This window comes from Dipodomys spectabilis, unplaced genomic scaffold (genome assembly GCF_019054845.1).
Source record: "Dipodomys spectabilis isolate Male_0828 unplaced genomic scaffold, ASM1905484v1 ptg000052l, whole genome shotgun sequence".
NCBI classification, from domain to species: Eukaryota; Metazoa; Chordata; class Mammalia; order Rodentia; family Heteromyidae; genus Dipodomys; species Dipodomys spectabilis.
Window position 1 is genome coordinate 2,603,214 of NW_024870729.1, and position 24,584 is coordinate 2,627,797.

Consider the following 24,584-nt stretch of genomic DNA (forward strand, 5'->3'; position numbering starts at 1 on the left):
GCATGTAAGAGAAAGGATTGATAAATGAAAGTATATTAAACTAAAAGGCTTTTGCACAGTGAAGGAAATAGTAACTAAACTGAAGAAACAGTCTACAGAATAGGAGAAAATCTTTATGAGCTATAGGTCTGACAAGGGATTAATAACTAGAATATACAGGAAGCTCAAAAAAAACTGAAGACCAAGGAAGAGTAGCTGTTGCTCAAGTGGTAGAGCACCAGCCTTGACAAAAGGGCTTAGGGACAGCATCTAGGCCCTGAGTTCAAGCCCCATGGCCAACAACAACAAATAAACTGAAGACCTGGCTGGATGCTGGTAGCTCATACCTGTAATCCTAGCTACTCAGGAGGCTGAGATTTGAGGACTGAGATTGGATAGCAGCCTAGGCAAGAAAGTCCATGAGATACTTATCTCCAATTAACCCCCCAAAAGCCAGAAATGGGGCTCTTTGTCTCAAGTGGTAAAGTGTTAGCTTTGAGCAAAAAAGCTCAAAGACAGTGCCCAGGCCCTGAATTAAAGTCCTGGTTTCAGCACCAAAACAAAAAACAAAAAAACTGAAAATCTAAAATTTCAACAGCCCAATTAATTAATGGGCAAGTGAACAATAAGCTGAATAGACAATTCTCAAAGGAAAAAGTACAAATGACCCAGAAATATGTTTAAAATTTTTCAACATCCCTAGCCCCATAAAGGAAATGCAAATCAAAATTTCATTGAGATTTCATGTCACTCCAGAATTGCTGTAATCAAAACCACAAACAATAAAAATACTGTCAAAGATGTGGGCAAAAAAATACTTACAATAGGAATGAAATTTGTTCAGGTACTATGTAAATGCCTCAAAAAAAAAAACAAAACCTAAAAGCCGGGTGCCAGTGGCTCACGCCTGTAATCCTAGCTACTCAGGAGGCTGAGATTTGAGGATCGCGGTTCAAAGCCAGCCCCGGCAGGAAAGTCCATGAGACTCTTATCTCCAATAAACCACTAGGAAACCAGAGTGGCACTGTGGCTTAAGCAGTAGAGCACTCACCTTGAGCTGAAGAGCGCAGGGCCAGCACCCAAGCCCAGAGTTCAAGCCCCACGACTGACCAAAAAAAAAAAAAAAAACCCTAAAAACAGAACTACCATGTGATCCAGTGATACCACCCTTGGGCATATATTAGAAGGAGTATATGTCAGGGTATAATAGAAATGCTTGTATACCATATTTATTGCAGCTGTAGTCACAGTAGCCAAACTTTGAAAGCAGCCTAGGTGTCCTACAACCTGTGAATGGATAAAGAAAATGTGATGTATATACACAATGGAATATTATTGATCCATAAAGAACTATCATATGGGGCTGGGAAGGTGGCTCAGTGGTAGAGCGCTTGCCTTGCATGCATGAGGCCTGGGGTTCAATTCCTCAGCACCACATAAACAAAAAGAAAAAAGCCAAAAGTGGCGCTGTGGCTCAAATGGTAGAGGACTAGCCTTGAGCTGAAGAGCTGAGGGACAGCGCCCAGGCCCAGAGTTCAGGCCCCACGACTGGACCCCCCCTCCCCCACAAAAAAACTATCATTTGCAGGAAAATAGATGGAATTGGAGAACATTACATTAAGAGAATTGAGTCAAATTCAGAAAGACAAAGGCTGAATGCCTTTCTTTCATATGTGAAATTTAGTCCTAAAAATTACACAAATAAATATGTATCGTGTGTATGAATATATATGTATATATTATATACATATTATATTCTCATATGTGATTTTAACTGTTGGACAAAACTTGGGGGCACATGGAAAAAGGAGAATGGAAGAGAATCTCCAAAATATACTGGGATTATGCACGAAGATGGCATGAGGTAACTCATTGAAAGCTATTTCCGAAAAGGTTAATCTGACTAAAGTATAATATGTGCAAGTAAGACCTGTGTACCATGGTCAAGTAAAATCCACTAAAGATTATAAATAACTAGAGTGTAAAATAAGTTCTATGGTGGTGGCTACCTGGTCACTGCCCTAGTAGAACCCCAGGAATTTCAGAATTTCCCTTTAGGAAGCCCGGCATGATTAGTTGCTGATAAAGCTAGCCCTCTGGGGAGGTGTCAATTCTGAAGACAGGAACTAATTTAGTTTAGTTCTATACTGTGCCTGTGCAGAGTAGATTCTTAGAAAAGTCTCTTCATTTTCTGCTGCTGTCAAAAGCTTTTTAACAGCATTTTACCTAACCAAAAAAAAAAAAAAAACAAAAACATAGATGGGTTTGAATAGGTTCAATGTTTTTGCTTATGTTTAGACATATAACTATAAATGTGTGTGTGTGTGTGTGTGTGTGTGTGTGCGTGTGTGTGTGTGTTTTCCTATAGGGAGAAGGAGGAGAAGAGGGGGAGAGGGGAATGGAGAGGGGAGGAAGAAGGAGACTTTTTCCCTAAGTCTTTGAGTGGGTGTCAGGAAAAAAATCAGCATTGTGCCAGCATTATAGCTAATCTTGGGTACTATTTATAGAGCTGGCCATGGTCATGTCAGAGCTCTAAGAAGCAAAACATCTGGGTGCATTGCCAAGCAGAGAGGAAGAGCCCAAGTCACAACATACTCCACAGAGAAAAGCTTCATCTTGACAAAGTTACAATTTTCATTTACTAAACATAATCCTCAGCCTCTGAGTATCTTAAGGAACCTCTTTTTGGTACCTAGAATAATGAAAAAAATAACACATTAACAATTGAAATATCAATCAAGGTTCTGAGGTGGAATGAAAGAATTGCTAGTAGATGACAGAAAATACACCCAGCTCTTTAGTGAAGGTTCTCTAGAGTCGCTGGGGTCATCAAGCAGGGGAGGTGGGTCTCTCTGAATAGACCAAGGTTAAGGCCCCAAGATGTTCTCTAGCTCCTCCGTGAAGGCAGGTGCCCCCTCCTTTTGTGTCTCATCTTGCAAAAATGTTTATGAATCATTTTTAATATTTAAATTTATAAATCTCCTGTGACTTCTATATTAAAAAGTAAAAAGAGGGAAAGAAGGAAGTAAGAAAGAAAGGAAGGAAGAAAGAAGGAAAAAGAAAAAGGGGGAGGAAGGGAAAGAGGAAGAGAAGAGAGGAAAGAACTGTTCCTACAATATTTTGCAGACCCAAAGCAAATATGGCCCTACTTTCAGCTATGTATATGTGTGTGTGTGTGTGTATATATATATATATATATATATATATATATATATATATATAGGTTTTTTTTCAGAATAGATATGCCAGAACTAAATTGTCCAATTTTGCAAAAAGAACAAGCTCTATAAAGGTCATGGCCTCTGATTTATTCAGCTGGATATAGGCAGCACCCAGCCAAGCCTGGCAAGCTCCAAATCCTCCAGACACCACTCTGTAAAGAAGGTTTCTGTTGGACAGTGCACTCCACTGGTTAACACGTACCGTACTCAAGGATTTCCACACTGTACTCCTTTACTACTACTCCTCACTATACAAGTGCACTAGGTGAGCCCCATCTGTGATCAGTCCTCTCTGGGAGCACTGTTTCCTGGGAGACACCCATCTCAAGCCTAACTCTTTGCTGGCTGTTTTCCTACATCATCCTGCATCTCCAGCCCCCATGTTCTATTAGCATTGCATGGGCATGGCTGTTTCTCTGTTTTCTAAACCTTTTCCTGGCTTGTCAGTGACAACCAGAAGGAGAGGGGGCACAGTTTATAGCCTGGTTGTGGCTTTGGTAGTGACTTACATGCAGGAAGTCTATCATCTCGGTAGCTGCTGGAAGGGAATGGATTTCAGGGCAGAGAGCAGCTGGGGGCAGGCTATCCACTGTGCTCAGCACTGTCTCTACATCACACCATGCTTATCTATTCATTGCAAAGTGTTTGTTCCTATTCCCAGAACATTTAGTTCTTCCATATGGGTCAGAGAGGAGTAAGAGGTGACCCACGCAAAGCCAGGTTGGCAAGAAATCTGTGCCAAGCTGAACTTACAGAATAAATCTCACTTTCCTAGAGTAAGAAGCTAACCCACCCTGAGGCTATTGAATCTTATTCTCTTTCTATAATTTTTTTTATTTGTCTTATAAAAATCAATAGAGACTCATGATAAAATATTGGAAGCTATAAGATAAAAAAGAAGAAAAAAAATCATCCATAATCTTAAGATGCAGAGTAAAACTGGATTAACATTTAGGCTTTTATTCACATTACACATTGAAAAAAATTCATTTGCAGCTTCAGGAGCATTGTCTTAAGTCGTTAGCGTTCTCCCAACAGTGTTGTAAGGTGGTCAACTACTCCACTGCATGGTTATCACATAATTAACCTCGCTAGGTAGTTCCCTTCTGGTGTGTGTGTGAGTGTTCAATTCAGTTTTTCAGAAGACAAAGACCATTGGTAGGGATTGATATTTTGCACATATATATTTTCCCCATAATTCTGATTAGTTCACTAGTATGGAATCCAGAAGTGAGTCAAAAGGCTGAGAAATCTGCAAAAGCCGTGTTTTTCCAGAAAGATTGACACCAAGCAATGTCATTGTTAACCTTCAAAAATTTTATATCTAGAAAAATGACACCTCATTTCCTTCTTAATTAGCATCTTTATTATTGTTACTGTTGGGATTGTTGGTGATAGTGCTTTACTTGTATTACCCCACTATATGACCATATAGATTTCTGTGATACACATGGAAGGACCCCCTTATCCTCATTTGAAAGAGGAACAACAAAGCCTCAATATAGCAACATGCCCAAGGACAAACAACTATTCACAAGCCAAGGCTCCAATTCTAGTTCCTCCAAATTATGATATATGCTGTCTACTCATAAGGTCAAACACATTTCCACATGTCCTCAGCAACTGTATTTCAGCATTTTGATATTTGGACAATACAGAACATTTGAGATTCTCATATCATCTCCTGATTATTCTGTGGCTCATCTATCTCTCCATAAGTGTTAAGTATGACAATGTCTTCCATACACATAGAAGGACTTTGAGCCTCACCCCAGGCCTCTTGAGATTATCTAGTGTCCTGAGTTTATACATTTCCATTGGGACGTATCAGTGTTGACAGAGATGCAATCCTCAGGGGAAATGCTATGGGACCCAATGGATAGAAGTCAGTGAGGAAACTCAATTTTACACAGCCCAGTCCATCTGAACATCCATTCTTGTGTCTGCAAACATAGAAAAAGAAGTTGATGTGTTCTCTTCCCACCAACATGGGAGCAATTTAGGGTCAGTGGCATGATGGCACTTCTATGATTTGGATTACCTGCTTGTCTAGGAATTTGTGCCACAGCATCCTAAACCAGCTTCGTAGCTCCCTCACAAACTCACAGCCGATCATTTGCTTGATTGAGCTCCGGTTAGGGTGTAGATAGAATTTTTCCACAAATCACTTGATTAGTATGAGAAATCTATGCTCCTGCTGTTCTAAGCATTGCAGGCATTTTTGGTTCCCTTTAAATTTATCTCAATATTATGGTTCTTGCAGCTTCCAGGATTTCCTCCCTAGGATTTATTGCTTTTTTTAAGATGCTACTCTATTTGGCAGTGTTACTTCATTCCTTTCTGGTGCCCTTCCACCAAAGAAGGCAAAAACCTTGACCACTAATATTTGGAGGGGGGAAGTGCTTGAGCTTTGAATCCCCAAATCACTTTACACTGGTACAGGATCTTAACAAGTGGCAGGTCATATGGAATCTATGACTATGGCCCACTAGCTTGGAGACTCACTAGAGGAAAATCTACTCCCAACACTTCACCATCTTTTATTCCTTACCATAGACCTTGAGCATTCTGTATTACCATGGGTGAATATGTCACATCTAAGGCTCCGTTCAGCCTCTACAATAAACATATAAGACCCAGCGGGAATTTTAGTGATGGAAAAGAAGTCTTAGAGTGACTACATGGAATACTTAAGTCAGGACTGTGACGTTACCTGGGGCTAGACAAATTCCAGGTACCTACACCAGTGTGCTCCCCACTCTCTTCCCTACTCTCAAAAGTCCCTCAGGAATAAGATTTGGAGAAAAGATGGATATTTCCTCCTTAGTTAGGGTTGAACCACAAAATCCTTATTCCCTTTGTCATTTCTACAAAGATTTGATTGTGAGCACAGTGCATGAACTCTCCTTTTGCCCAAGAGATACCTTCCCTAAAAAATGACACAGGCAGTCAAACTTGCTTCATATCTACCCCACTTCTACATAAAGCTATCCTCTTCCTGGGTTGTACTAACAAGACATTGATGAATGTCAGCTCACACTTTTTCAGAAGCTTACTGGGAACATCCTCATCCCCACCCACCACCCTTACAAAAGCCAAGGGCAATCTTTTTTGCTAAGTGTGATCCTAAAACTGCTCTCTTTTTAAAGCCCCAGGTCATTTTCCTTCCTTAAAACTACACTTGTTGCCAGTCTGTTTTCCATTTTCTTTTTCTATAAACATCCAATTGAATAGGAAGGTGTGCTATTTCTTCACAGTTATACCAGCATTTCTCTTTTTCCCAGACGCCCTAAATTGTACATCTGAAGCCTCATTTCTTAGCCTGTTCTTTTCTCTCTTGCTCACAGGAAAGATAGCAGAGTATCTGCCCTAGCTTTTCTCTCACTATGCCCCTTTTCTTCCTAGGATATTTTCTTTCTTTTCTCTTTTTCTTTCTTTTCTTTCTTCCTTCCATCCTTCCTTCCTTCCCTCTTTCTCTCCTTCCTTCCTTCTCTCTTTCCCTCCTTCCCTCCTTCCTTCCTTCCTTTACTCCTTCTTTTCCTCCCTCCTTCCTTCCTTCCTTCCCTCCTTTCTTCCTTCCCTCCTCCCTTTCTCCTTCCTTCCTTCCTTCCTTCCCTCCTTTCTTCCTTCCCTCCTCCCTTTCTCCTTCCTTCCTTCCTTCCTTCCTTCCTTCCCTCCTCCCTCCCTCCCTCCCTCCTTTACTCCTTCCTTCCTTCCCTCCTTCCTTCCTTCCTTCCTTCTTTCTTTCCTTCCTTCCGTCCTTCCTTCCTTGCTTTCTTTCTTTCTCTCTCTCTCTCTCCCTCTCTCTTTCTTTCTTTCTTTCTTCCTTCCTTCCTTCCTTCCTTCCTTCCTTCCTTCCTTCCTTCCTTCCTTCCTTTCTTTCTTTCTTTCTTCCTTTCTTTCTTTCTTTCTTCCTTTCTTTCTTTCTTTCTTTCCTTTCTTTCTTTCTTTCCTTTCTTTCTTCCTTTCCTTGTTGTGCCAGGTCTTGGGCACAGTTTCTGAGCTTTCTGCTCAAGGCTGTATTGTACCACTTGAGCTTCAGCTCCACCTCTAGCTTTTTAGTGATTATTGGAGACAATGTTCTCATAGACCTTCCTGCCCAGGCTGGCTTCACACTTCCATATTAAGATCTCAGCCTCCTTTGTATCTAGGATTACAGGTGTAAGACACCAGCACCCACCTCTGAGGAATTTCTTAAGGTAAAATTTAGGGAAGATAATGTGCATCTTGTTGCCTCCTGTCTCATAGGAAGATATTGGAGAAGGATTAGAGGAAAAAAGAAAAGGAAGGAGGGGAAGAAGAACAAGGAAGAGGCAGAGGAGGAGGAAGAGGAGAAAAAGATCAAATCTTTAGGGAAGGAAAAGTGGTATGTGTGTCCTCTAAGTTCCCTCTAAGTGTAGACCAGTGGGTGGGCTTTGTGGCTGTCCACCTGCCTGATGTCTGAGACACATCATTAGTAATTCTAGATGGATAATTGTCTTTGTTTCTTTTTTTAAAAGCAGTCCTGGAGGTATAAAACTCTAGACTTCAAATATTATTACAGAGCTATAGTAATGAAAGCAGCTTGGTAATGGCACAAAAATAGGCCCAAGGACCAATGGAACAGACTAGAAGATACAGAAATAGGCCCACAGACCTATAGCTATCTAATATTTGATAAGGGAATAAAAAAATAGGATGGAAAAAAGTCTCTTCAACAAATGTTGTTGGGCAAATTTGATGCCTATATGCAGAAAGCTGAAACGAGATCCCTTTCTTTCATCTTCTGCTAACATCAATTCAAAATGGATCAAAGACCTCATTGGAAGAATGGAAACCTTGTAACTACTACAGGAAGGAATAGGAGAAACAATCAATCTTGGCATAGGCAGGAACTTTCTGAGTAAAGTTACAGGGCCTCAGCACATCAAAGAGACAATTGACAAATAGATTGCATCAAATTTAGAAGTTTCTGCATGGCAAAAGACTTAGTTATCAAGCTAAAAATACAGCTTACAGAATGGGAGAAGATCTTTGCTATCTACACCTCAGAAAATGACCTAATATTAGAATACACATAAAGCTCAAGAAACTAAATGGTCAAAGAGTCAACAATCCAATTAATAAATATATAAGCAAACCAAACAGAGCCTTCTCAGGAAAACAAGTAAAATGGTCAATAGACACATGAAGAAATACTCAACATCTCTGGCCATAAAGAAAATGAAAATCAAAGTAAAACAGATTCCATCTTACCCCAGTTAGAATGGCCACTACGAAGAATACAAATTTTGTTTCTGTTAATCTTACAAAAGTCACTTCGATAGGTAGCACCAGAAATGTAGAAATCCACAAAATGTTTTTGAGGACTCTCCATCCATGGCTGCATCTTGCCCTTATAAGTTCATTCATAACTCTTCAAAATTTACAGGGCCACCTCTGCAGTATAAAATGACAGCAGAAGTATGAACCTTTTAATTCTGATTGAGAGAGTGAGAAAATTTTTGTTATTATCTCTTTCCTATCCTTCTGTGTTGGGGACATCTATCTATTTCCATGGCCAAGCTCAAGCTCCATCACCTCTTTTCTGTAAGCTCTGGATCTTACTTCCTATATCACTGAGAAAATGAAGCAACACAAAGAGGAGTTACCCTGACCCCATAACCACCCATCCAATGGCCTCTGATTCCTTGCTGCCCTGCCCTCCTTTTCTTGATGTGTAAGAGGTTACCAAAGGCCATGCTTGCTCTAACTCCACAGGAGGTATTCTCACCTCTGGTCCTCGCATCCTCTCAATGTCTTATCCATGGCTTCATTTCCATTCATATATACACAACCTGCCAATTGTCCTCATTTTTGAAGGAGAAGGACTTGCTTTGATCCTACATACTTCTATGTTAACAATCCATTTCTTTGTACCTCTTTACAACACTCCTCCATAAAGCTATTTACATGAACTATTGCCAATATCTCTCCCCAAACCCACTCCATCTCACACTCCACCCAAAGTGCTCTTGTCAGCTCACCATCATCCTCTGTGGTGCTGATGTTCAATTTTCTTTTATCCTACTCGACTCCCACAGCCTCTTTTTCTCTTCTTTCTGTCCAGAACCTTATTGTAGCAGTATGACACTGATCATCACTGCTTATTTCTTGAAAAGTACTTCATTTAGTTTCTCATGCAGCATTCTTTCTTGTTTGCCTCCGTTCTCCCTGGCTGCTTCCTTTCAGTCCTCGTTTCCAGTATGCCTTCAATATCCTGCATCCAAAGTCATCAAATTCTGGTCCATTGGCTAGTTCTCTGTTGTCTAAGTAAAGTCTTAATGGAACACAGTCATGCTCATCCATTTACATATTATCTGTAACTACTTTTGTGTTACAACAGCAAGTTGAGCTGTTGCAGTCAAGACTAATGTCTTCAAAGCCTAAACTATTTCCTATCAGGCTCTTAAAGAAGTTTCCCAACTGTCCTCCTAGATCTACAAATGTAAATATAGGACTCAGTCTCTATCCCTGCTGTGAACCCACACTCATTTCCTAGTGAGCTCATCTGCCCTCATGACCTTAAATACCACTATATACTGATGACTCCAAAGTTTGTCTCTAGCCTAAACCTCTTCTCTGAACCCCAGATCCACAGCCCAGCTGACCAAGTAACACTTCAGCTAAATGACTTATACTTCCCCAAACTCTTCACTTCTCATTCCTCATCCTCATTCCCCATCCTCCAATTTATAGCCTCACTTTCCTATTCCTCAGCCTCACATCCTGTCCTTCAATATTACCATCCACAATTCCTGTCCCTCCACATTCCCATCCACAATTCCTGATAGCCCATCCTTATCTCCTTTTCCCTCCATAACCCCACTTCCTGTCCTTTCACATTTCTTCTCACTTCCCTATTCCCCTTCCTCAATTCCTATCCCTCCATAATCCTCATCTTTCCAAATTCCCTACCTCTGTCCCTGTCCCTCTGTCTTACAACAATTGACTACCATCCCTCACAAGGATCCTGGTTTCCTCACTATCTTCTGCCCCCACATAGCCTCCTAGTGCATTCTTAGGCAACCAGAGCTATTCGTTAATATGCCAGACTATAGTGCTCCTTGGCTCAGAAATTCCCAATGGTTTGAAGAGGCACATCTGACCTCATTGCTATATACCTGATACACAAAGTGTCTCTAGCTTTTGGGCCTTTCCTGGCATAGACTAATAGTCCTTTAAATATCCACATGGTTTTAGGTCTCTGACTGAGTACTATTTTCTGCAAAACCTTCCTGGATATACCCTCCCCAGCTGCAATCCCTTTATTCTTTCCCCAAGCATAAATCCTCTGATGTGACCACCTCTGAGGGTTGTCATCTGTCTCCCTCACTAAAATCTAAGATCCAACAGCACAGGACAGTCTTGTCTGCTGTTGAATTTTCAAAGCTTAGAAGTGTGCCTGTCCATTCTAAATATTTGTCATAGTAAGGAAAGGAACACAGAAATACCAGAAATTTATGTCTCTTATTGAGAAAACTGAAAAATACAGAAGAGAATAAAGCTGTTCAAATTGTGGTAGGGAAGAAAAGAGCAGAGCCACTTGCCATGGCTTGCATAGCCTGGAACCAGAATCTTCCTTGCCTTCCTACCCCAGGAATGAACTGAAGAAAGCCAGTCCCTAGAGTCAAAGGGACTGTGGCTAGTATTCTTCTATTAATCCCCTGGTGCTCTTAGAAGGCAGTTTCTCTGGAAGCAGAGTAATACTTGGACCTATCTTGTTCCTCAGGGGGTACTGGCTTGGTATCCTGGTCTCACGAGAGGGAACCAGCTGGAGTGGCAAAGCAGATGATGTACAGGGTAGGAATCTGCCACTCACCAGTAACACTACCTTGGTGGGTTTTAATCACTCTGTGCCTCCATTCCCTCACCTATAAAATGAGATGCCATTACAAAATGTTTAAAAATCTAAAACTGAAGGGCTATCCCAGGTTCTTTTTCATTCTTTCTTATTTGTGTCTTCTCACAAATAAAACTCTACAACTTGTAACAAAAGATTTTACGCTTAGGCTTTTCCATATGCTATAGGTCGCTCACTTGCATTTAACCATCCCTCTGAATCCCCACCTTTCCTCACTCTGTGCTCATTGTTAAAGTTTTTCTTTTTGCATATTGTCTCATAAATTTTCCTCTATTGTCCTCATTTTTTAGAAAGTCCTCCCAACAGGGAGTCAAGCAATGGCTGACAGAAAAGCTACCATTCCAACTCTCCTTTCTCTCCTCCTGGAATCCTGCAGGGCAACTGCTTTTTCAGCAGGAACAAAACCAAGACAAATCACAGAAGGGACAGAATGCCCAGAGGCTCCACTACTGCATTTCCTGGCCTCTCATGCCTCTGGTCTTTCCCTCTCTACACTCCTTTCACAGCCGCGCTGAACAGAAGGTATTGCTTAGATAGGAGTGAAGCCTGGGCCATTGGGTATCCAGGGACTTCTCACCATCAGCCTTCATATAATCCTGCCTTCCTTTGTCAGCTTCTAGGCTCTAGACCTCTACTCACTCAGGGAATAACTCTCCTGCCATCACAATCAGCCACATCCTTCAATGCTCACTGATACTATCTTGGCATCTATGCTTAACCTCACACTATAGGACTCAGCTGAATGCTTCTTGGTACCCAAGGCCATCACACAGATGCTTCTAATTTTCCAGGTAGCTGTATCCAACCCCTTCTCTTCCCAGGACATAGGACAACAGGAAGCCCTTCCTGATGGCCAGGCAAAGTGGAAGTCACAGGCAGAATCTGGTTTGTTCTATACCTTGGTCCTGTGACAATGCCTCTTCTGTATCAAGTTGGAAATCCAAAAAGAAAGATCACAATACCTTTGCACCCACATCTGAGGCTTGTGAGTACAAAACACCATACAACATTTCTGAGTTCTTATTAAAATAAATAGAGCAGCAAATCATCCAGGAAGCCCACACAGCTACTCATCCAGCCCTATCTTCCAGCAGGCCTGTCTATTTTCCCAATTAGGCCTGTGAGAGCCCCAAGGGTGTGCCCAGCAGAACCACCACCTGCCCTGCTGTGAGAAGGTGCCCTAGAGCCCCCCCAGTGGCCCCAGAGCACATCATGAAGCCATCCAACTATGACTTGCACTCTGAGCAGGCTGTCTCTGGCTGTCTTGGAGTTTATGCAACAAGGAAACCACAGTGGGAAACATTCCTGCAGTAACAAATGAGACTCTGAGGAGGCAGAGCCAGAGGGCTGCTCTCTAGAGCCCTCAGTACCCATAGCCCCTGTTCTAAATGAGATGGCTGTGGGCACACTGAATCTGCACTAATTACGAAGGGAGGGTGGGGAAGCCAGGAAACTGTGGCTCAAGCCTGTAATCTCAGCTATTGAGGAGGCTGAGATTCAGAGGATTGTGGTTTGAAGCCTGCCTGGAGAGAAAAGCCCGTGAGATTCCATCTCTAAAATTAACCAGCATAAAGCTGGATTAGAGGCATGGTGCAAGTGGTCAAGCATCAGCAAAGCCAAGTGATTCCAAGGTCCTGCGTTCAAGCCATGGTGCTTAAAAAAGGAGGAGAAGGTCTACACCCTTCTCATAGAAACCTGACAAACATGCCAAGACCTGCAAAACAATCTGCTCTGAAAAAATATGATATCAGGTATGTAAAGTTCCTAGCTTTTATACCTTGCAAAGGTACTCATAGCCTCTGTGATCCTGAACTTCTCTCTTGTGGGCATGGAAACTCACCACTGGAAAGGCTAAGACAGGTCTGAACACTGTGGTGATGTGGATGAGGATGGGAGAAAGGAGAAGGACACATGGCCTATAATGGCCATTTCCTGCAGGGATGCAGCTTCAGCCCTGAGGGATGCGATGAGAAGCCCCGTGCATTCCTCTCCCCTCACTACACACACAAGGACATAGGGCCTGACAAGCACCATGATGAACACAAAACCTACAACATTGTTACATGTACTATTGCTACTTGAACATTTATGGCTGTAATGTCTCATTTAAAACAGTGATTTGCAAAATAACATGCTTCCCCTAGGAAAATTTGGAAAATCCCAAAAAGTTAAGAGGAATTAGGAATCATGTTTATGCTGTTAAGATTTTGATATATTGCATTCTGCTCCGTTTTTCAGGACTCCACACACTTTCTACTTTAATTGCAATTATACTCTATTTATGTTTAAATCTTTACTTAATATTATATTATTAGCATTTCCCATACACTTATATTATTCAATGTAGTTTAAATAGCTTCCTTGATTTCCATTTTATGGATGAGCCATATTAGATATAATTAATCCCCCATACAATGTTTTGTTATCATGAATAATGCTGAAAGGAATATCCTTGATTAGAACTATTGTGCATATATCTGATTATTTCCTTAGGATAAATTCCTGAAACTGCTTACTTGTTCAAAAGGTCTATTTTTGAGACATATCTCCCATGTTTTTAAATTATCTTACCACCAGCTCAGTCTATACATGTCCATTCCCAACAACTCTCTTAACAACTCTGGTTAGAATATTATCATCTTCCATTTTTGCTAATCTATAGGTAGATGATGATATCTTGGTTTTAATTTCACAGGTTAAGGATGAGTGAAATTGGACATATAATGTTCTGGCCTCTTATTTCTTTTGTATGTGTCTGAGCTATCTATTCACATTTTTGCTCGTTTTTCTACTAGGAAAAAGATAGGTTGTTTTTTTTTTTTTTTTTTCTTCAATTTTCTGCAGAAAGAAAGAATTAGTCCCCAACCTCCTTTGATGACCCTGCTCCCATGTTTAACAATCCTTCCATTAAAGCATTAATTCTAATGTCTCACTTACATCCTTTTCCTGTAGTTTAAACCCATTTCCTATCATCCTGTCTTCCGTGGGGATGTTTCTCTCTCTTATCTGACAGTATGACCTTCCTTGTCACTTGTCAGCTTCTCCTGGGGATGAATAATCCCTCTTCTTTTGCCAGATCTAGTGTAACTTACGAAGTCAGCGTGTTTTCTTCCAGTACTAGCCCCTTCCTCTCTCTTTTGCCTCTCCCACTGTCTTTTTGTCATGCCTTTATATCTGTTTACCAATAGAGCAGCAAACAACTTCTATCCCAAGCTAGTTTGCCCCTACCAAATTTCATTCACCCTTACTTTGCAACCCCTATGTTTATTATTCCCAAGCACAAACATGATCCTGTCATTTCCTGTCTAAAATCCCTCTACCCCTTGATTTGGCCAGCAAGTCCCTCTTACTGGAAAATACCCACAACCTCTGTATTTCCTTTTACCCCCCCTCCCACCAAACATGTCTCACATGTTCAGATCCAGTAACACCCAAATATTCCTGGTATTCCAAATATATCTAGTGTTTCATGCTTCTGGGTCTTGAAAACATACCTCCTTCCCTGCCCACCGCTTTCCACCTCCACCTGGTTATTATCCTATTTACTTCTCAAGGCCCACTTAGGCTCTCTTTTTTCCAGAGTGCAGGCCTCTCACCCCATATGTGAGAACCATGGTGAATCCTGCATCCAGGACAGATCTTCATCCCATTTAACACATCTGTTCTCAAGTATAACCGAGGGCATTAAAACTGAGAACAGCAGTGTGAACTCAGCTGAATGTCATTCTGAATGGCAAAAATGCATGATAGAACACCTTGATGGCTGGGGCAAGGTCCCTCTGGGTAGCTCGCCTAGTTGAGGTATTTCTCAGGATTCTCTACATGGGTGACAGAGTGTGTCATTCTTCACAGACAGGCCCTACAGCACAGCCTCTTGGTTTCCATCTATCCTCCCTTTCTTCACCATCCCCAAATCTCTCTGTTCTTTGAGTCCAGGTCATACTGGGAAGCCTGCCTGAACAGCCCAGCCCCTGAACCTCTTCTCTAGCTCATCCACAACTTCTGTCTCAGCTATCTCCTGGATACTCTGTGCTGTTGCCTCTCACACATCGTGAAGTCATCTTCCTTCTGGTAGAACTCATCCTCCATAGACAGTACAGCAGTCAACCCTCTTTCAACCTCTGACTGGGAACTGAACAATGCATTGTGAAAATCACAATGACAGAGCAGGACATAGCATCAGCGAGGGGTGCTCTGGTGTCAGCAGGTGTCCATCATGTAGAATTTGGTACACAGAGTCAGCAGGTGTCTGTCACTGCCGTTTGGTTAGAGAAATATTAGAAACCCAGAATGCAAATAGTCTTTTCAATTTGGAAACAAGAGGAAAATGAGCTACATAGCAAATAATACTGACTAGGGAGATGAAGACTTTGATTCTGGTCCCAGTTCTGCCATTGGCTGTCTGTGTGATGCCTCCAAGCTATCTAACTTCTCTGGGCTCATTTGCCACATGATAATGAAAGATTAAATTTTATGGGAGTTCCCCAAGGATTTGTCCATCAAGGTGGCACTTAACAGAAGGGCAGGGAAGGGTTTCCATGTCCAGAGGTGGGAGAGGGGAACACAAGTTAGCCACATGCCTTTCTTGTTCCCCTGAGGGACTCTGAGTTTAAGTCCCTTCAGCAGCCCTAGGTTACAGGTGAGGTTTCAGAGAAATAAAAAGGGGACCCTCTCCAGGAGAGCGTTTGGGTCCCTAGGCTCTGGGACCTCTCCTCCTCACTTCCTCACAGTCATTAGGCTCTTCTTCCTGAGGATCATCACAGAGACTCCACAACCTTCCCTTTCAAAAAAAGAAAAAAACAACTCTTGCTGATGGAAAATTCTTCCTCATACCTAATCTAAGTCCATCTGCTGCAATTTCTGTCTATTTTCTCTAGTTCAATCCTTACTGGAGATGGGGAACAGCTGGTCGCCATCCTCCATATAACATCCCCTCCTAAACCAAAATCAGTTATGACATCACCCCTCAGCTTGTTTTTCTTCTGGCATAACATCCACCATTCTTTCTGACCTGCCTTCATGATTCTAGCTCCGAACGAATCACTTTCATTCTGGCCACATTGGAGGGTGATCAGCAAGCTCCAAGTTATCCAGAGCTATGGCGTCTATGGGTATAGGAGCTGGTGCCAAGAATAAGAGGGAAGGTCAGAGCACAAAGGAATATATGATAACATAGTCTCTGATTTTACATAGGAGGAAACTGAAAGTCAGATAAGGCCCAAGGTCAAATCTAAGGTATTAGGCTCCATACACCAAATTCCAAGCACGTACATTTTAGAGACAGGGTTTCACTGTGTAGCCCAAGCTTGACTCAAACTCACAATTCTGCCTCTGTGTCTGAGGGCTGGAATTACAGGTGTATGCCACCATGCCTAGTTCAAACTCCAAATATTACAAGAAAATAGCCTGCGTAATCACAGCTTATCCTCAATGCAGGAAAAAGCAGAATCAGACTTACCTGAAAACTAAAGTATGCCCCTACCCACTAGCAGATGTCTGAAATTTCACTGTACACAATTTTTTTTATTTCCAATAAGAGCTCAAATACTGGGTTGGGGTATAGCTCAGTGGTAGAGTGATGCCTAGCATATGTGAAGCCCTTAGTTCCATCCTCAACATTGGAAAAAATTTAAGCATCAAATGCTTAGTGAGACAACACTGTTAACTATTTGCATCCTAGTATTAATGAATAGATTTGATTTTTACCAATTACTGATAGATTCAAAGGTGAGAAGTGAACAAAGAAACTGCGAGAATGGCAGACAAATTGCACTGTGTTTGCTAATGCTTCCAAGGTCAATCTGAACCATGTGGGGGTTGAGGAGGGGCCCTCCGCACTGTGGAGCAGTGGGACCTTGTATCTGATGGGACTACCTGCCCCTCCCCCCAAAGCTCAGACACACTGACCCTGTCTGCCTCATGCAGACCAGTGAACTGCCAGGTGTTCTGTGAGGCCTATGGTAGAATTGAACTTGGCAAAAAGATTACCTCATTGCTCCCACAGGGCCAACTCCCAAAGGCATGCCAGCATTCCTGAAGTCTCCTGTTAACTCTCTGAAGTGAGATGAGCAGAACAACTAAAAGTAAATCTCATCTAGGTTGCCCTTAAATGATAGAAAGAACCAGAGAGGAGAGAGGAAAGAGAGGTACACTTGCCTAATAGATTAAGATTACTCAGGTACGTGTTTCAAGGTGAAATAGCTCCCCAGTTGGGTGGAAGGAAGAAGTATGTGAATGTAAAGGTGAGTGAGTCCGATAAACTATTTGCTGCTCATACTTTTTGCCTGGGAAATTTTTCTAAATGAAAAATGGAAAGAGAAAATGAGATTGTAGGGAATACATTTCAGAGTTTCGATTTCAAAACAGACTTCTTTCTATTTTGAATAAACAGGATCACATTATGCTCCAACCTTGACAACTTTCAGGGATTTTTCCAGGTTGTTTTGGGCCTCCAGACAACACCCTCTCCAATGACAAGTGGAGGGTTCATATATCCAGAAAACAAGACAATGTGACAGAATTTACCAAGATAGCCAACCCAATAAACTAGCTTATTTGATTTCCCCCAACCTCCCACAAAAGTAAATTTTAAAATAGAAAACAAAAAGACACTGTTCTGCTAAAAAAAATTTGATGTTTTCAAACCTAGTTTAGGGGATAGTTTAACAGTAAAATGGGAAGAAAATGACAAGATCAAAGTGGGTTGGCAATAAGATTATTTGTTGATGCACTTATCAAGAAGAGAGATGACAGGAAGGATGATAGGGATGGAGAATCAGAAAATTAGGAGCAGGACTAAAACTTGTCATTCTAAGTAAATCACCCTGGGCTAGAAAAGCAGAGAAACGCAACCCGTCTACCCCCCAGCAGCTGAATGACAGAAATCCAGGTTGACCAACTGGGAAAGAAGAAAATGCTAAATCTCTAAAAGGTACTTGTCCAGTATCCTGACTAAAGCTATCATGTTTGCCAAAATGACAACAAATTTAATTTCCCAAGCATCAATCAGCCCTTTCACTTACAGTCACCCAGATTCACAAGGAGTTAATTAACCTCACACCAGCGATGAAATTCTCCAAACTGGATCACAGCAGAGGCACTGGATGCGGGGTTTCACACTCCACCCCATCCAAGGTGAAGCTGTGATGAGCATGTTTTGGGTTTTGTCTATTATTCTTCAGCTTCTATACTCCTGTGCTTTCTTTCTTTCTTTTTTAGCTTAAGTTGTTATTTTAACAATCTCTGTTCCAAATGAGGAAATACAAGGAAGAGAAATGAGGAGGAGGGAGAGGGAGGAAAAGCAAGTGCTCTCGTATGTCCCACTTGTACTTTACAAAGCTCCCTCAATTCCCTCCCCCACTCAGCCTTTCCCTCTGTGCATGAGTCACCATCAGGAGCTGTTTTCAATGCCTTACTTTTAATGTTCTTTATCATGATAGACATCTAACATATTAGCATCTATTAAACTGACCTCCCCCACCCCTGTGCTGCTCCCAAATCCTGGCCCTACACACTCCTATAACTCAAAATTTGTGACTGTCTTCATGAAGATCAAGGTGCCTATGTTCAGGATTTCCTTGTACTGATTGCTACCATACCTGGTCTCTCTGGGGGTCTATATGCCCTTGGCAGACCACAAAGGACCAGATCCCTGATCAAATTTGCCAAGCAATTGAGAAAAGTTCACTTCTGATCCATCTCCCCGGCCCCAACATAAGGGACTCATGGTGTGCAGTTCTCCAAGTTTGTTTTGCTTACTGCCAGACAGCATGTGCAGAAGAGAAAGCTGACTGTATCCTGACCACCAACAAAAAAGTCAGATGGTGATTTTTTTTTTTTAACCATTGTGAGTACAGCTTCCATAATAGCAGTTCCCACCCAAAATAGCTGCTGAAAGGAGATGGAGGAAAACCTGTTGTTGTGTGCTGGTGAAGGAAAATAAGAATTAAATAGGGAAAGGAATTTGTGGAACCCAAAAATGGAGCTGTCATCTACACCTTTGTAGGAAGTGTCATAGGGGAGAGGTGTTGCTGAAGAGAACCTCCCAGGACTTCCGGGATTCAGGTCTGGGGCAGAAATCAGAGGCAGAAAATTCACTGGAATCTCTTCCACCCCAAAGCTTCGGAGGCTTTTAACATGAGCGGGTACAACCGGCTGCATAGCGGGTGAAGTGCGGAAACTGGAAGTTCAAGACCAAGTGCACCACGTTTTCCCGCACAGGAGCACCTGTCTAACATCTCCTCGTGGCAGAACAGGGGAAAGACATTTTTCCCCCAGGACCCAAAAGTGATTTTGAGAGCAAGCGAGTGGGCCAGATTTCTAGAATGTTCAAGGTGCTGCTGGGTTGAACAAGCTGCCCACTATGGCGGCCAGGTTTTGCACTTGAAGAGCAGTTAGCGTCAGCAGTGTGGAAGGTGGCTTCAGCACCATCTTTCTGCCACAGATGAACCTGTGCCCCTCAACAGAGCCAGACCCCAGCAGCTTACCCCTCCCACCCACTTTCACCTCCCTCAGCTTCTGAAGACTGGAGGCTGGACCCTTCTTTAATAAAGGTGTAAGGCATCCAGGAGACAAATGCACCCCCTTCCCCAGGGTTTCAGGACACACCAAACCTGGAAAGTCTTGCAGAGTTTTCAGGAGCTAATCAATGAAGTGATTTCTCTTCCTCTAAGAAGGTTTCTGTTGGTTTCTCACCAAGTTGTGTGACACACGGGATTACTGCTGGGGTCAACAGAACGGGTCCCCACGCCAAATCAAATAAGCCAAGGTAGAGTGGGCAAGGGGGCAGTGGGGAGAACGAAATGGAAGCTTGAGGAAGACTTGAGTTGAAGGTCATAATAGTTTGGAGAAGGTATGTCAAGGTAATGTAGACCAGGCAGACCCTGTGGGGAGGGGGGGGAGGGGATCCACACCACCAATTTCTCAGAACCAGCCTCACAAGGATGGGTCACAGCTGCATCCTAGGATCCAGGATCTAGCTTCCCTCTCTCAGCAAACCTGGGTCTACACCCCAACCCTGCAGGGCCCCTGGCCCAAGACCAGACCCATTTCCACAGACCTGAGCTCAGCTAATTAAGAGTCGTAAACAAGACCAGCTCTTGACAGCGCACAAGTTGTCCAAATTGTAAGCTTGTTTTCCTTCCAACAAAAGACAGTGAATTCCCACCTTTGTCACATTTCCTCCCTTAAACTTTTCTTTCTGCAATCCCTCCACCTCTGCTAGAACGGCAAGCCCCGGAGAACGCACACGCAGGAGCAGCACCCCGGGACGCAGGCAAAGGTACCTTTTCCGCGGGCGGAGCAGAGGGGCTGCTGTCCAGAGGCTCGCTGCCCTGCCGAGCCGTGGAGGATGGAGCACGCTGAGATTACGCGTTCCTGTCTCTGCGACCAGACCTTTCAGCAGCTCCGACCAACTGTGCTAGCGATGCACTTAGCAATTATCTGCTGGCGCCGACGCCCCGCCCTCTGCTCTTGCGATTGGCTCTCTAATCCTGGGCAGGACTGCATTGGTCTCAGCCGACCTCACTCATTGCTTTAGCTCCTACTATTATCTAAGCCATCAAAGGAAATAATTCCATGTTTCATTGACAACCTGTAAGGCTCGCCTCTGGCCCGTGCAGGGGCAGAACTGGGAGTCCAGTGGAAGGAGGGACGGGAGGAAAGTAGGAAAAGGTAGGGGTGGGGGAGAGGGGACGCGAGGGGGGGTGGGAGAAGGAGAAAGGGAGAGAGAGAGAGAGAGAGAGAGAGAGAGAGACAGAGACAGACAGAGAGAGAGAGAGAGATCAAATTCTTGTTCCAGCATTTTTAACTTTCACAAAACAGAGCCGATAGCAACATTTTTTGGGCCTTAATCCCGCCCCCGCCCCTTTTACTGGGAACTGTTCCTGAAGGTAGAGAGAATTAGAACAGTGGGATATCTGCTGGTGTCAAACCGCCTCTCAAAAGCAGCACTAGGTTGGGGGCTGAAGAAATAGAGTGATATTTTACACCCTGGAGGGCATGTGAAGGTCATTGTAGATTGTTTGGGGGGAACATATTATTTGCCTTAACTGGAATTTATCTGTCAGTTCTTTACCTCGTGATCCCTCTTAGTATAGTCTGAGAATACAATTTCCCTCTGCACCCTATTCAAAGAGCCTCAGAAGAGCTGCCCTTAAAGTTGATAAAAGTCTGGACTATCTCAGATTCCCACCAGGAGGTGCAGATGAACAGGTATTCTGGAATCTAACGGTTTTGCTGGGCTCTTTCCTTTTGCTTATATTGTCCTGTCTCACATAATTGCTTAGACCTGAAGGGATGGACAAGCACCCTCCAGCCCTTTGACAGCTTTGCTTTTCCGGTTCATCATGGAACCATAGGGCACACGCTTTAACTTTTTTCCCTAACTTAATCTACTTAATCATCATACAGAAAGGAAGTAAATGAAAGGGAAAAAAATTAAAGGGTCTTTGAAAGAAAGCTCTTAGAACTATACTATGCCTGCATTGGAAGTTAAGCAGGATCAGACTTAGTTATTATCAGACCTAGTTAGTATTTGGATAGGAGAAAGGTCCTTAGAAATCAAGTTTCACGGCTGTGGGTAAAGCACAGGCACCTGGCATCTGTGTGGATTCTATCTCCAGCACAACAAAACAAAACCAAGAGCAAAAATCAATGTTCAGGTCAATAAGAAACTGGCCTTTTGGTCTTCCCATAGATCCCAGATCCCATAGATCCCAGATCTTTCTGGGGTTATAGTCCAATGCTACTCCCAGCTCCCTAGGGTCCTAAACAACTGCCGATCATTTCCTCAATAGCAAATGATGTGTTTCCCACCACCTGCTAGGGTGAATTTCTATTTCATGAATACATGCTTGACTTCCTTAAATGTATTTTGAGCTATGTAAGGACAGAGATGGTGTCATGTTTGTCTTTATAACTCCACAGACAACACCTAACACTCAATAAGTGGACTGACTCCTAAAACTCAGTTCGAAACCTAAAGTGTACAGCTCTAAGCCTTGGGGGATCATCATTCCACTGTGATTGCTCACCTGGCTGGGCAGAATGGAAGGGGCCACCCTGGAGTCCAGGAACAACAAACAAAAATTCAGAACTGAGCACTATGGAATGGCACTGCTTCCGAACTCCCAACCAGGCCCTCAGTCCCTGCCTTCTCTCTGAAAAATGAGGCACCTCTTCACACAATGCCTTCCTTCTCCCTCAAGTGTCTCAGGGAATAACAAGATGTTGGATGCATGGGTTTTATGCCATCATCATCACCTCAAAAAAGTAGTCACTTCCATATTGACTGCATTTGGAATGACTGAAAGGAGGGTGTCCAGATATTAGGAATCAAAAAACAAGGTCAGAGATGAAGAAAAAATAGTTGTTTGGTCTATATAAAATTATGCAAAGGTTCAATGATGAAATGAAACACATTTAAAATCGACACTGTCACAGAAAATCTGGGGTGTTCAGACATGGTGTAAAACCCATAAATAACACTTTTGTAATTTAAGCTATATGATTTCCACTTCTAAGAGGAGCTTTGTATCTGCATGCTATCTCCTCCTCTCACCACCAAATAAAGAAAAGGAAAATGAGAGAGAGAGAGAGAGAGAGAGAGAGAGAGAGAGAGAGAGAGAGAGAGAGGAACAAACTAAATCATAAGAGCTCTCTTGAGCACCTATCAAAGGTTCAGTTGTCCCTGAAGGGAAAAAAACATTTTAAGTGATTTTTCTAAAATGCTTTGTCTAAAACAGCATATCCTTACATGTATGTTTTGGCTTTTGAAGATGAGAAAGAGAAAGAGACAGAATGAGAATGAGCTGCAAACAGTTGTTTATGTCAGTGCCTTTTATACTGTTGGTCATAAAATATTCTCTTTGAGAGAAGGATGATCCCTTTGTGCCCCATAGATCAACTGCTTAATTCTGTGAGTTAGAGATTGCATATTAAGTATGTAGATTCCACTGGTACTTGCATTTGTATTAAATATCAGCTCCATACAATTTAAATTCATTGGGGTATGAAATGTACCAAATTCCATTTCGTGGCAGTACTCTGACAAAGTAGTCTGTTTGATTTAACAGTTTTAGTGTGTTGAGGGTATGAAAGGCTTTAGAGGGTTCCTGTTCTATTATGAGTTGGGTAATTAAGTAAAGAATGAGTTTCTTTATTAACATGCACATTAAACATAAGCTACCTGCCCCACTGTCTTTCCAGTGGACAGCCACTCAGAACAACTAATCACCATGGCCTTCAGTGAGGGATGGAGAAATCTAGCATTTACTACTCTGTTTATATCATTTTCTCAGCTATCATTTATTTATGCCAAATTCTGTTTCTAGAAGGGAGAGAGGAGAATAAATCTAGGCTATGCCAAGAAAGAAGGAAATGTGTGAAAACAGGGGGAAAATTTTTTAAAAAGATGATTACTTTCTGCATTACATCTTTACTGACTTGAGCTGCTCAATGCCATTTTAATGCAAACATAATATTAGTGGGATATCTTTCTTTAAAATCTTATTAATAGTACTGCATAAATGAAAGGTTAAAACTTTTCCCAGCTCAGCTTCCTAAGTACAGAAACTTGAAGGAATAGCTTTCCAATTGAACTGACTGTTGTAAAATTTATGTAATCAAATTCCCTCCCTCTCCACCTCCCCAGTGCATCCCCCAAATCAAGCCTCAGGAGCCAGTGACATTTCCACAAAGTACAAGAGGAGACTGGGGCTGCCAGGAGAGTGCCAATCACCAGGAACTGTTCTTAATGATTTCATTAATTACTCATGAGTCTTCGGGAAGTTGATAGTAGATAGACAGGGCTTCACGATGTTTCAAGACAGTAAGGAATATTTTATTATTTAAAACACTGCTAAATAAAAACAGGTGATTTGTTCTCTCAAGTTGTGATTGTATTTATTAGTGAGTGGATTTTGAAAATAAACTGAGGGAGACAGAGAGAGACAGAGAAACAGAGAGAAACAAACAGATACACAGACAGAGATTTGCAAGGCTAAATTCTGTTTTGCTTTAGTTAAATTCTTCATAAGAAATATAGAGCTGAAGCTGTCATGAAACATTGTCCAGCAATGCAGCAATTGACAGGAGTTAGAGAATTGAATTAAGAAGGTCAGCATGTCTTCCATGGGGCTGGCAAATCTCATGCAGCATGAAACACCATTCAGGATAAAAGTCTACGTATAGGAATATGGCTGCTGGAACTCCCACCAGCCAGCACTGCATCCTAATCCAGGATGAAGCACCCATCAGTTGTGTTTACAGTACATGTCACACTTGATCTTCTCATTCAGAAAGCAAGGTGATAATGCTGTTTTAAGGCTGATAAGAGAATGATGGCTAGTCAGCTTACAAAAGGGAGGGTACAGATGTCTTGCTACTGAATGTTGGGCCTGGTGACTTCAGCAGTATAGGCCAATATAAATGATATCTGACTAATTCTACTGGACCAGAAGGCAGATCAATTCTCAGAGGAAGACTTAGAAATGTTCAGAGGA

At 42.3% G+C, this 24,584-nt stretch overlaps 1 protein-coding gene across 1 annotated transcript in view; it reads right to left on the reverse strand.

Annotated features, from left to right (window-relative positions):
* Nucleotides 1–20,493, reverse strand: part of Zmat4 (zinc finger matrin-type 4) — a 405,652-nt gene extending 385,159 nt beyond the window's left edge. The window contains exon 1 of the mRNA XM_042679476.1: nt 20,367–20,493. The gene's annotated coding sequence lies outside the window, so the exon portion shown is untranslated. The remainder of the gene's footprint in view (nt 1–20,366) is intronic.
* Nucleotides 20,494–24,584: the final 4,091 nt, after the last annotated feature.